Source organism: Pinus tabuliformis, chromosome 8, assembly GCF_031772625.1.
Source record: "Pinus tabuliformis cultivar Carrire ecotype Pingquan chromosome 8, CPIR1, whole genome shotgun sequence".
NCBI classification, from domain to species: domain Eukaryota; kingdom Viridiplantae; phylum Streptophyta; class Pinopsida; order Pinales; family Pinaceae; genus Pinus; species Pinus tabuliformis.
Genome location: NC_142294.1, coordinates 54327966 through 54341769, shown reverse-complemented (window position 1 = coordinate 54341769; position 13804 = coordinate 54327966). Strand labels below are relative to the sequence as shown.

Here is a 13804-nt window from a genome sequence, read left to right as displayed (position 1 = left end):
ACGTGATTGTCGGGTTCTCATAGGAAAGGTGGAAAAAGGTTCATTGATTACAGATTGGTCTCACCATGGTAGATAAGTACAATTTGGATAAGTGCATTTTGTTTAAATAATGTGTAAAGATTAGGATATATCTATTTTGGCATCATAGGAAGGGTGGAAAAAGGTTCATTGATTACAGATTGGTCTCGCCATGGCAGATAAGTACAATCTGGATAAGTGCATTTTGTTTACCTAATGTGTAAATATTAGGATATATGTATTTTGGAATTGGACTTATACTATTTTTTTAATAGATTGACAAAGTAGTGCTAAGATTTAGGGGTAAATATAATTTAAATGAACGCTAAATTAGATACAAGTTAATTGTAGAAAATGTGCAAATAACAAACTGTTGGAAACACTCATGTTATAGTACAACTAAAACGAATGCACAAGATCTATATCTTAAACCTGAATGCATTAAATATGTATGCCAAAATTAGCAAACTGGGTAAAACTATGTCACCAACCTGAGCATAGAATTATTCAGAAAAAGGAGAAAAACAAATTTGAACCTATAACAAAATGCCCAGAGTTAGCCAAGCATCGCTAAAAAAAGTGCAAAACTAAACGAATCGAGGTGGGTATCATGCTTATGTTATGGAAGAAAGAATACACGAATGTACATTCAGATTTGTGTGATATAGCGAGGAACTGACCAAACTTGTTTATGTCACTGCAATTATAACCTTGGTAGATAACCTAGTATAACAAAACCATAGGAACGGATTGCGTTAACAAATACCCATGCAAAAGGTATGTGTGCATTTACAATAGTTATAATTTCGGGATTTAATTGATGGTCCTCTTGCAAGGAATCATAATAGAAAGTGGAAATTCATTACCATAATTTGTCCCAACGTGATAAGCGATTTAAGAGAAAAACATAGTGCTTTATACAGAAATGGGAGACCTGGGGAAACAAGGTTCCCTTGTAAAAAAAATATATATAACATTGTTCTAGTAGTTTCGGTCCTCCGATTTGTTCTGAGGGCAACCTAAGAGGACGCCTTGGAACAACGTTTTGAGGACAACATAAACTAAAGATTCACCAATTTGCAAACAAATTTTAGAGAGCAACTCAACAATAAAAACGAACTTGAATAAAAGCATAATAGAATTCTCTATTGTATTAGTAGAAAACACTTTATGAAACTGTTAATGACAATGACTCGCTTAAAATATTTACAAAACAGAATCGAGGGATTAAATTACATTTATTTGCCATGTAATACCAGGAGCAGGGGGCCATCACCATTCAGACCACATAGGCTGTGTATAGCACAGTGCTTTATTTAATCATAAACCAAAATTGGAAAACTTGTTCAGAGCAAACCCTCATTCGAGGTAAGAGGGGCCAGCAACTATCAGGGAAAACAAAACCCGCATACCCGGAGGCCTTGTCCTGGTTGGCGCATGACTGTGGGTAGGTCTGGATGCCGCACCCATTTTCCATTTGGACGAACCCTACACCAAAGTCTCAGGGTTAATACCCTTTTACAGTCATCTAACTACCAAAAAACTATGTAAATAAGACCTGCACCATTAATGCATGCAAAACCCTCAGTACTTACCTAGGACCGCGAAGGTGAAGCAAGAGCATATTAGCAACAGAGACTCCAAACATTATGTAGAGGCAACACCTGCAGGAATCAAAAAAATCATTAGCAGAACACCATAATAGGACTAAATAACCAGTGTAATCAGGATTGAATGTAGAGACCATGAACCAAATTCAAACTGGGTTTTCAAACTGTTAACCAGGTCTTACTTGATTTGGGTGGCAGCATACAACTTCAATACAAGCTTGTCCATAGGTAGGTATGTATGGTGAACCTTCTTCCTTACAGAATAGATAGATTGCGATGAGTTGCAGAGGAAAGTCACAGAAGGAACCAGAACACAACCTCAAGAGCAATGCCCAGCAAATGAACAAGGGAAACACCTGAATGCCGGAGGGAGAGCGTTTACGCTCGGGACATGACACAGCCTCGACTCCATCGCCAACACCGTGTTGTGCACCAGACCACAGATGGCAGGCGGTTAGGGTGAGCTCTGGCAGCTAGCAGCCATCCAACCAAGGGCCGTTCGAACGAGCAAAGGAAAGCCAACATAATCCATGATGTGAGATACGGAGAATCGCTCGCATCAATCAAAGGTGTCAATGCCATCGGGTCAGAGTTAGTAAATATTTACTGACCATATGTTTACCATAGTTAAGCAATGTTAATACAAATTACACGGAGTTTGAATATGTAAATTCCAAGTACCATTGTATTGCGGTAGGGTAGTGATAGTTTAGGATTTTTATAGAATTTTTTTATATTATTTATAACGATGTGTTTTAGAGATAAGGGTGTTACATGAACATAATCCCTTTTCTGGGTGCATCATCCATATCCATGCATATGTCCAGAATGCAAGTAAAGGAGGAGCATTCCAATTAGTGTGGCCCACTGAAAATTGATTGAAGGTTTATTTTACTAAAATTATTAATAATATTATTTTGACTTGATCTCACAATAATATATGATTGCGACCTTATGGTTATACATAAGGTACGTAGTCCAATAATATATGATTGCGACCTTATGGTTATACATAAGGTACGTAGTCTGTAGTCTGTAGTGTGAGAGGGCCTGAGAGTAAGAAAACAAAGCAATTGAAAAACGAATTGTAAAAAGAATACATTTCGGAAAAGATTTAACCGACGTAGCAACATGGTTTTGTTGATTTGGCATGAGGCTGACCTGCAAAGTCAATGTCATTATCAATCTCTATGGCAAAAAAATATCATAAAAATTTAACGATCGTCAAAGCACTGTTATAAAAAGTAGTATTCTCAATTAGAGCTTTATGATCACGAGCTATTTTCAATCTTTGAAGGGACTGATTGCTCCGCAAGCTGTATATCTTTTTCCTTTCATTTGCTAAACTGATTCCCCGCAGATTTCTCCCGAGATTTCTCCTTTATAGTAAGTTGTTTTGATTATTTAAATTTATCATAAATATTTTATAATAATTTTTAGATTTTTGTTGTTTAAATTGTATTTTTAAATTTATTATAATTATTTTATATTTATTTTTAGATTTTTGTTGTTTAAATTGTATTTTTAATTTGTCATAATTATTTTATAATCAATATAGATTTATTTAAGTAAAGATCTAATATGAGTTGAGAAAGATCAATTTTCTTCAAGTTTAAACTTTTTTATAGTAAAAATACAATGTGTATTTTTTATTATTAATATTAAAATGATAAAATGATTTATTATTATTAATATATTTTTAAGTATTTGTCAATATTAATTCATATTAAAATATTTTATTAATAACCTATATTGAATATTTGTTTATATACAACATTAAAATATTTTATTTTATAATTTTTTTTATATACAGATATATCAAGTTAATATCAACATAAATTATTTAGAATAGATCTTCTAATAATTTATTTAAATCTCTTTTTCAAATGTTTAAAGATTTTACTCGCACGTTTTTTTACCTCTAGTTACTTTAGAGCATATTCAATTTTTTTATTATAGCAACATACTTTATTTTTATTTTAATAGGGTACGTACGGACATACAACCTTACACATACTTACACATCCCCGCATAGGTTGTAGAATGAGCCTCTAGGCTAAATATAGTGGGTTGTAGAATGAGCCTCTAGGCTCAATAATTTCTAGATTTTTGTTGTTTAAATTTTATTTTTAAATAGGGAAGATTTTAAGGATGGAAAATTACTTAAAGTTTAAATTTTTTTGGCTAAGTTTATTAGCTAGTAAACAATAAAATGTTATGCCAATATTATCCTATAAAATTTGGGATTATTTTTTTGAGAAAAAATTTGAAAATTGCTAAAACTTTTTTGGAAATGTATGGAGAATTAGCTCATTTACTAGTCTTTAAAAAAATTCTAAAAAAATAAAAACTTGATATTTATATTGCACGAGTTTCTAGAACATTGGGAACTTGGGTACCAGTGTCCAGTCTGGCTAGAGGTTTCCCCAAAATTTCCAACATATGGCTAATTGAGAGTGGTAACATTATATCATTAAAAAAAATGTTTTTTTCTATTATATATTTTATATAATAATCAAAATATTCAAATACTAAAATCAATTTAAAATTTTAATTCATTATATGAATATCAAATTCAAAAACGAAAATTTGAAAATGTAAATGATTAAGGGACACTTTTGAATTTAAGAAACATAGTGAAAATCAAAGAACTCATCATATTCATATTCATATTCATATTGCTAGCATGCCCAATGTAGTACATAGTAGAAAAAAATGGCAAAGGCCCAAAGTGGCAAAGTAATACATGGTCCAAAAATTCTCAAGGGCCAAAACATAGCATTAAAGGCTAAAGTTGAAGATGATCGTAAAGTGACATCTTTGGCATCAAGACTATCCATATCCCTCGCTTATCACTCCAATTGCATCATCACCATCATTAATATCAAGATCACCTGCAACGCTACCAAAAGGTATGCCAACTAAACCTACATATGATGAAGGATTATCCTTATCATCATAAATCTGAGAAGCATCCTCAACATCAACATCCCATCTTGCTGCAGTGCCCTATAAATACTTAGTGTTGACATTGTTGGACCTGCCAACATGTTAGGGGATCTCCCTCGTAAGAAGTCCCAACTAAACCTTAGATCGTTTGGAGTAGGAGTCCCAAGAGTGGGTAGTAAGGCAATGCCTTGACTACGATAGTGCGCAGAAGTAAGTGTGATATCTTTTTCGGAAGCAAGTGTGTGACCTTGCAGCGAGTGAAGTGAGATGCATGGGGGTTCTATCACGCGAAGGGGAAAAGGAAGTGTGTCCCTTAGGAGCCTGTAATAGTACACAACCTGAAAGGAACACATGAGCGGAATGACATCACAAGATGGAAAGTGGAATAGTCCAAAATCTAAAGTGGCGGGTTAAACCAACAACATGTCTGCAACAAGATTCATACAATTTCATACAAAATAGTTCATACACAAATGTGTAAATTAAATAACATACATTGCTAAAATAACCAGAATAATCGAACTACAATAACTACATATGCATGAAAACGTGTTGGCTCTATCATATATATTAAGTGAAAGTTCCATCCATACATACACCATTGAAAACCACTAGCCCTAATAGTGGAACATTACAGTCAACACCACCTGCTCCTCTAAAGAGATGTACTCACTATGCACTGTGGAGAAGCCAAGGCTCGTCACAATACTCTCTAAGCCTTCTCTAAGCAATGCCTAGCCAAAATCTTGGCTCCCAAAAGCATGTACTATGAGTTATGAGGTTTTATATATAGAAAAGGGTGGGGTGACCCTTGACATTCCCCTTTGACTCTTGGACTACCCTCATGACTCTTCACATTACATAGTGATTGTTCACATTCCACTAGTGACACTTGGAATTTCACTTACAACATATTTACAATAATACAATTTTCCACATGTACCCATGTGAGATAAAATAGGCTAGAGACAACCTAACAAGAAAATAAACATTATGACTCCGGAGTGTGGGAAAAGACCAAATCGAAAACCTCTAATTGATGCTACTCAGTCATGTACTGATGCCAAGCTTGGTATTGTGTTGTGATGTCATGATGTTGTCTTGCTGAAAGCGGACTCTTGCCTCCATGGCATCCGGGCATGTGGTCTTGGAACCTATGTCTGTCTCATCTTGAAGCATGTGCAGTGTTGGCCTGAGTGTGGCTGGAACACCAATGTACTTTTGAATGTTGTCTATGCTCATCTGCAAGTAATCACAGGTGACCTCACGCATCACTTGCTCCATGTACCCATTGACCTCCAGCCGGACTTGGTTCTTACACTTAGCTTTGGTGAGGGAACCTGCATATATTCACTCTCTTTTTCGATTGTTCACTTTTCCATCTCATCAACATGTATTAGCGTTGTTGCTCTGTCATTGTGCCTTGCCTTTGTTCTTCTTCCTGTTTCTGTTTCTCAGCTCCTGTTCTTCCTTTGACTCTCATTCTCCTTGCTCTGATCTCATTTCCGCTACCTACAATCTCTGCTCTTTTCTCTTCCTATGCTCTGTTTTTTGTGTCCTATGCTTCCTTTTGCTTATGTTGTCAAAGCTGCCTGCATGAAGACTAAATGCGCTTTCACTATGCAGCTTTGTCCTCCCTCTGTTATGTCAGTGATTTCCTCTTTCCCTAATCCTGTACTAGCTTGCTGCCTTCTGCCACTGCTACTGGTTTCGCTACCATGTTAGTGTTGATTCATTTTCTGTAAACAGTTGGGCATATGCATATACTGGTAAGTAAATTGGCACTTGCTCAACTGCTTCCATGATACTTCTTTCAGTGGTTGCTCTTGAAGTAGATCTCTTTAGTACCATGGTACAATGACTGTTGGAGAGAAGCACTTCACAAGTGTGGTACCTATGGGACAGAACATACACTCACGGAAAGAAAACATTAGCTCTTACAAATATAACTTTACAACATTATCAAACAGTAGCCAGGGCATCTGGTGAGAGGAAATGCACAGTTTTGACTCACAAGGGGTGACTGACTGACTGTGGGAACTGTGCACTGCACAGTCCTGGTAGTCAGTGTGGAATCCTGCTGATTGGAACTGCGTAATCCACAATGCACTCTTAAATAGGGCCTGAGAGAGGTTGTGCATTGCGTAGTTTTAGTGACCAAGCTCCTGGAACTGTGCAGTGCATAATTGGATCCAACCCATAACAACTTCTGTGCAATTCCAAAAGCCGAGGCAGAGGCCTTGAGCTACCAGATTGCATAGTGTGTGCAAGTGAATGTGAGACCTAGTCAGGGGGAGCCCAGATTTGTCCATGGGTGTGTGAAAAGAGGTAGATTTGAAGGATGATGTAAGGATGACTACAGATTTGACTAAGTGTAGATGTATTCATGTAAAACAAGTGGAAATGTATCAAACTAAAGGAATACAAAGCGTGTGAAGGGAGTCACCGCATTGGCGACTATTGGAGCAAAAATGGGAAATCTCATGCAACACTTGGGGAAGGCAATGTATAACTTGAAACAACACTTCTATAACCTAAAACAAGTTAAAACACTAATGGTCATTCAAAAAAATAAGGAAAAAAAACACTCTCACAAGCTAAACAATGTAGTAGTGTTTTCTTCTCAAAGATGTACGAAAGGAACCCACTTAAGATTGTGGATGACAAACAATCTCAACAATATAAATGGTTGTTAAACATTGTAGATCTACCGCAATTGATAGAAACAAAACCTACCAAAATTATGATCTATGCCACAATCATAGTTAAATAGCAAAAAGAAATAGTAATAAATCCAATCATCAAATGGAAACAAGATATACAAAGAATAGTTTTTATTATAACACCTGTGAAGGGAAAAAATAGATCTTACTAGTCCCTGTCTATGGGATGGGTTCTTGGCTATCCTCGAATGTCTTCAGCTTGTATAGAGTCTCTCTCCTCTATAATGTGTAAACCCAACAAAAATGTTGTGCGACAATGAAAATAATCAGAGTTACAACAGTGAGTGCAACAATGAAAATAATCAAAAGTGAATAATGAAAGGAAACCCCTTCTATTTATAACAAAATATTGAGTTATCCTCGAATAATGAGCAATAATAAAATATTATTAACCTCGTTATTGGAATAACCACTTGGAATATTTTATTATATTTGGTTAGGAGGGAAAAAGTATTTAAACTTTTATTTAGAAATAGTAAATAAATAAATGATTTATTTATCATCTCAAGAAATTGATTAAGGAATAATAAACAAATAATGATTTATTTAATTATTTTTAAGGGATTTAGTCAAATTTGACAAAGAATAATAATTAATTAGTGATTAATTAATTATTCTTAGAAAAAAATAAGATAATTAATGATTTATCTATTTATTTTTCATAATTAGGTCAAATATGGCAAGGAATAATAATTAAACAATGGTTTAATTAATTATTCCTAGAAGAAAATCAAATAAATAGTGATTTATTTAATTATTCTTCATGGGTTTAACTATAAATTACTTAACAAGTGTGGTTTATTAATTAATTTCTCACAGTGAAAGCAATTTTACTATGGTAAAATCTGTTTTACATGGTGTACTTCGATCCATCTAGTAAACTAGGCTAGATAATCAATTTTTTGGCGATAACAAATTGCCCCCCAACGTATGAGTGTTAGCAGAAAAACGTATGACCGAAGTACATTGTAAAGACACAACCACTAGACAACACAAGGGAGTCACACAGAGAGAGAGAGAGACCAATAAAGCTGAAACGAGAGAGGATAGGACTTAGGGGGCAGACAAATGCAAGTCTCCTTTTATTTTGTGGTATCGGACCTCAATGAGGAGGGGAGGTGTTATCGCTCTATGATTTTTAATATTGGAAAGAAAAAGAATCATAAAGGATACATCAAACCACTTTGGAGTCTAAGATCTAGCCATCCTAGGCTCAGAGAGGGATCTCTCTGTATATTTTGAGATTTGACTTTATTTCTAGTGTTTTAATGTTTTACACTAGCTCTAATGATAAAAGATTGATTAATTCTTTTATTTTTTGATTGGTTGGGGTAGATCTTGTTCAAACCTTTTCCACTGGGCTATGGAGTCAAAAGGCTGGATTGTAGCATCAATTTTTTTCAGGGCATTGACAAGGCTAACTAACTATGTTTATTGGATCTTAAACAAAAATAAAGAATGAGATGGTAGAATAGTGAACTCAATAGTGGTTAAAAAGAAATTAAGTATTTCTTAACCAGACCTCAGAGGAAAACACTTATATAGTAAACACAGACAAAAATAAGGTGCTCCAACGGCATATCTTACTCTAAAATTTCTGTTTTACAACAAGATTTCAATGATACACAATGAAGGAAACAATGAAACATTTAACGCGGAAAGAAACATATCACCAGATAAAAGTAACTCAAGTATCTTGCAAACGGTCCTTTATTACTAATGCTCCAGCTCCAAAATTACAGTGCTCTAAAAGAAAAGTTTTACAATCACTCAGGTCCAACCCCTAATACTTCCAATACATGAAGTATTTAACTAAAATCTACAACAACTGTCATATACACTTGGCAATCTGTTATTAATTACAGAGAAATAAAAATTTTACTCGTGTGACCATGAGGTGGCCACGATATGATAAATTTGACATCTGGCCCTTCTTTTCCGAATGTCGTTGGTGGGTAATCAATTCTACTATAGTGGATGATTTGGTTGTTCTTTAATAAATTGTGTTGGCTTTCCTAACTTGGCTTGGTGTTGACTCAATTGGGTGTTGACTCTTCAAGCTTGCTTGTCTTGTTCCTCTTGGTAGTCTCATAGTTCGCTCCACTCTTCTTCATCTAGAATTTAACCTTAATTAACCTACGATATATCTCATCTACTTATGTATACCGCGCAAAAGTGGGCTTCGTCACAAAAATATGTTTCAATTCATGTTCAATGAAAATTGGATTTCTGATAGCATCCACCATTTCCCTTCTTGCCATGTTACCTCTCATATTGGAGAGATTGACAAATCCCTTGCAATGTATTTTAGCCTCCTGACATAATCTTCTCTGGTCATGATTTTATCATTAATGACAACCAGAGAAGGGATACCTTTTTGTGTCAAAGGTTCAATTCTACTGAAAAATCTATTTACTATCAGCTCTAAATTCTAGATTTTCTCCTCAAGCTGTACAGTAAAGACCTTTTTTGTCAATACGTCTTTACCTGTAGGATAGCTTATGTTCTGTCTCCTACTCCCAACTCTTCTAGCTCATACCTGTTCTCTGAATTTAGAAATTTGATGATTCCGTTGGGTGTTGTTGGCATGTCTCCCAACTCCTCATTAATGGTTGAAATAGCTTCTTTAGATTTTTCCACTAGCACCTTCTGCTCAAATATGATTTGGATGATGGGCCAAATCTCATTCATACCCTCAATGATGGTGTTCTAGATGATTTCCTTTACTCTTCCCAGAGTGTTACCAATTGATGAATCCTTTTCTAATTTCTGAAAATTTTCAGTTAATGTTTGTGCCCTCTGCATTTCTACTGAATGTGCACTCTCAGCTCTTCTAATCTGGTCTTGCAAAACATTGACTTGAGTTTCCAATCTCTTGATTTTTTCTGTCTCAAGGTTCATGCTCTCCATCAATTTGGTTAGTTGTTCTGCATTGCTTCCTATCCCTGTATTGGTAGCTGCTGGAGTAGTTGTGGGAATATATGTAAGAGGAACAACCTCCATAGTGGTGGTGGCCAATTGTGTTGCTTTCTACTTTTCATGTACCATCTTCTCCTTCTCTGTTTCCATTTGTTTTAGTTGGAGTGACTGCTCCATTATCAGTCTCATCATTTTTGCTTTCTGATTCTTTGTTTCCTTTATCTCTTTAGTCAAGGGATCTTCTGTTGCAGGAATTTTGAGTTGTTTTCTCAAGGCTGCTATATTAGCCTCCTTATTTTTAATAACCTCTTCTACTGCTTTCACATCTAATGGATCATAACCAATTCTCACCACTAAATCTTCCAAGGACTTAATTCTGTTATCTTTTGATTGAGATGAAATATTTTCCATCTTTAGATGAGATTGGGCATTTGATAAAGACACCTGCATTTTAAACAAATTGATAGATGTACTTGTTAGAGTGGAGGAGATCATCTCACCGGTTTGCTTATGCATTTCCAGCTGATCAATAGGATGAACATTTCTGGCATCAAACTCAAAGGAAGTCTCTTTATAATCAGCTGAAGTTTTAGGCTCTGTTTTTTGTGCCTCAAGGAATGCCATATGAATTTTCCCTTTCTCTTAATTGAAATATGACTGAACTCTGCCTTGGGAAGTAGAACTTTTCTTCCAGAACTAAGCATAAGTACTCTTTTCAACATTTTGTTTCTGATCTTTTTCTCTCTGAAATTATAAAAATGGTATCCTCCTTTTCTCCTGTTACGTTGGTAGATGTGGGAATTTGAAGAGTTTTTTTCCTTTCTGAGATTGGAGTCTTAGGAAAAGATTGATTTCTTGCTGGAGATGAACTAGGAATGTCACTGAGGTCGATAACTATTTCCTGTGGTGATTCTTTACCTGGGTCCATGTCCATATGAATCCTTTCCCTTTTTCCAAATTTCAGCTTAAATTCCTTTATATAAGTATCAGTCCTTGGTGATTGATCTTCTCTCTGTCTTTTCCCAGTTGCTTCTTTTTCCTGTTCATTGCCCTTGTTTGGTTTGTTCTCTGTACTCTTCTTTTTTTGTTGCCTAGGAGTCTGTACACTTGAAGAAGAATGTATCTGATCCTCAGCCTCTTGTAAGGTTCTAGGCATCCATTATGTCTGGGTCATGAATTTCTCTATTTCAGACCTGTGAGTGTGAATATAAGGTGTTGATTTGTTTTCCACCCTTTTCTTAGAGATAATACCCCATGGGTCATAGGAACATGTGAAGTTGTGGGTGAACTTCATTTCTTTAAACTTCTTATCAGCCTCCTTACCCACTGCTTTTTTGTTGCAAATAAAAGGACCAATCTGGGATTTGATCCTAAATTGAGACATCTTATTTGCTTCCACAAAGTGCACTTCATCTGCATTGATCATCTGCTTGATATAATGTAGTGCAAATATCCTCATGGGGAGGAAATTTGGCATCTTGTAAGGGCCAATTCACATCCATATATCCTTAATTCATTGTAATTTTGGTACAAATACCAATCTCTTGTTCTAGCTTGGTCGTTGAGCTGCATAATTCTTTTGATTTCTTCACTAATTCTAGGTTCTGTTGTACCGCTTAGGAGGCTAATAGATGGATGGAGAGACATATCTATGAATCATTTTTATGTGAATTCTTCTTGCTCTTTCATCAACAGGGTTTTCCAGAAAATGACAGATTGAGGTTCACCTTCTTCATTTAGCCTTCTCGTCATAAATTGAAACTTGTCTGCCTGAAAATAGACAAACATGTAAACTAGTACTGAAGAATATTTAAATAATTCCTATGCGGTAAAATTTATGAATTGTTCATGGATAACCTCTTCCAGGAATTGACTAAAATTAAACAGGATAGAGGGCTTTGACTCTAATGACAATATGGACAAGAAACCTATGATGTCCTCATCAAGCCACTGATATGAATAATACCCTGGCGGATATGAAAGCACAGTGACTATGTGTCTAGTTCTATCATGGAAAGAAGAGGATGGATATGGAGGATTTTTCTTAGGCAGTGGGGTCTCTTCAATCATGACTAGTTCCAGGGTTTTAGCTCTTTTAGCAAAGTCTAACTTTTGGTACATTTGACTGAGGATTTGTTAGGCCCCTATACTACTAGTGTAACCCCTTATTGTTATTAGTATAACCCACTTATTATATTGATGTACCCATGTAGTGCCCATATTGTTACCATTGTGCCCCATAGCAGCCCACTATTGTTATTATTGTGCCCTTACATTATTATTGTTATGTCGACTCTGATTATGTTATGACCCCTTAGACTCCTATATATAGAAAGGAGGTATTTTCATTTGTATCATCCAAGAATTGTTCATTTATGTAATGTAAAGGAGGTTTCCCCCTCGAAGAGGCTGAATTCTAAGGCGTTGATCTATCTTTTCTATCTTTTCTTGAGCTGGTTTCATAACTTTTGGTATCAGAGCTTTGGATTCTAGGGTTTCGCTGCTCCAAACAGGTCATCGTGGAATTTTCGCTATAACTTTTTTCTGCGATGTTTCAGAAGTTTCAAAAAAATACCCATTTGAGAAGCAATCACGCTGAACCTTGGGTCTGAATTTCAGAGCTTTTCGCGCTATATTTGCGGACATATGATCTGAGGAAGTTGGTCCTTTTGCAGACTCCTGAATTACATTCCAAACAGGTGACCTGGGGAAAATCGTCATAACTTTATCTCTAGGGATCGGATTGAAATTTCGTAAGAAGGTACAGAAAGAGGACGGACTCTAGCGTCTTGTATATTTTTTTCAGATCCAAAGGTCGAAAAATTGACACATGCCACTTCATACAAGTTCGCTCTTCGGGAAAGGTCTATAATCAGGTCATCTTGGGAGATTGTGCATAACTCTTTTTTGGAGAATCCAATTTGGATCAGAGTGGTGGCATTGGAAAGAGGACACAGAGGGCTACTACAGGTACCAATTTTAGAACTTAAAGATCCTAAAGTATAGAGTTACAGTCGTTTCAAGGTCAAGCTCCTAAAATCAAGAAAACGCAAGATGAGGAAGTCTGATGGCAAGGATCCGGTAAATTGGATACTTCAGATGGAGCAATATTTTGATTTACATGGTGTACAACTGTTACAAAAGGTATGTATTGCATCTTCATATTTAGAACCAGATCAATTTTTATGGTACAAAGGGCTTTGTTCTCGTAAACAACTTGTTACGTGGTCAATTTTCACGGAGGAAATGATAGCACATTATGAGGATACAAAGAGCAACACCTTCTTTAGAGCAACACCACAACAATTGGAAAGAGTAAAAGGGCTTTGTGACATAGTGGAAAGCAAAATTATGGAAACCATGAAGCGTACCCCTCAAAACTATACAGATGGAAGTGTTGTTTCTCCTAGCCTTCCACAACCTACAAGGGTTACACCACAACAATTGGAAGAAAAAAGAGAAAAAGGGCTTTGTTACAATTGTGATAGCAAATGCACTAAAGGTCATAAGTGTGCTGAGAAGAAGTTATTTTACATAGAATATGAAGAGGAGGAAGAAAAGGATCAAGAAACATCAAAAGAAGAA

General features: G+C 35.7%; 1 long non-coding RNA gene across 2 annotated transcripts; it reads right to left on the bottom strand.

Annotated features, from left to right (window-relative positions):
• Window positions 1-1138: 1138 nt before the first annotated feature.
• LOC149234115 (uncharacterized) lies at window positions 1139-2175 on the bottom strand. 2 transcript variants are annotated; one of them, XR_016268207.1, is made up of 4 exons: window positions 1985-2175; window positions 1811-1882; window positions 1614-1682; window positions 1139-1506 (listed from the first exon to the last, which is right to left on the bottom strand). It is a non-coding gene; the product is annotated as an uncharacterized LOC149234115 (long non-coding RNA). The 2 variants fall into 2 exon arrangements; XR_016268208.1 differs by having other exon boundaries at window positions 1811-1878; window positions 1985-2173.
• Window positions 2176-13804: the final 11629 nt, after the last annotated feature.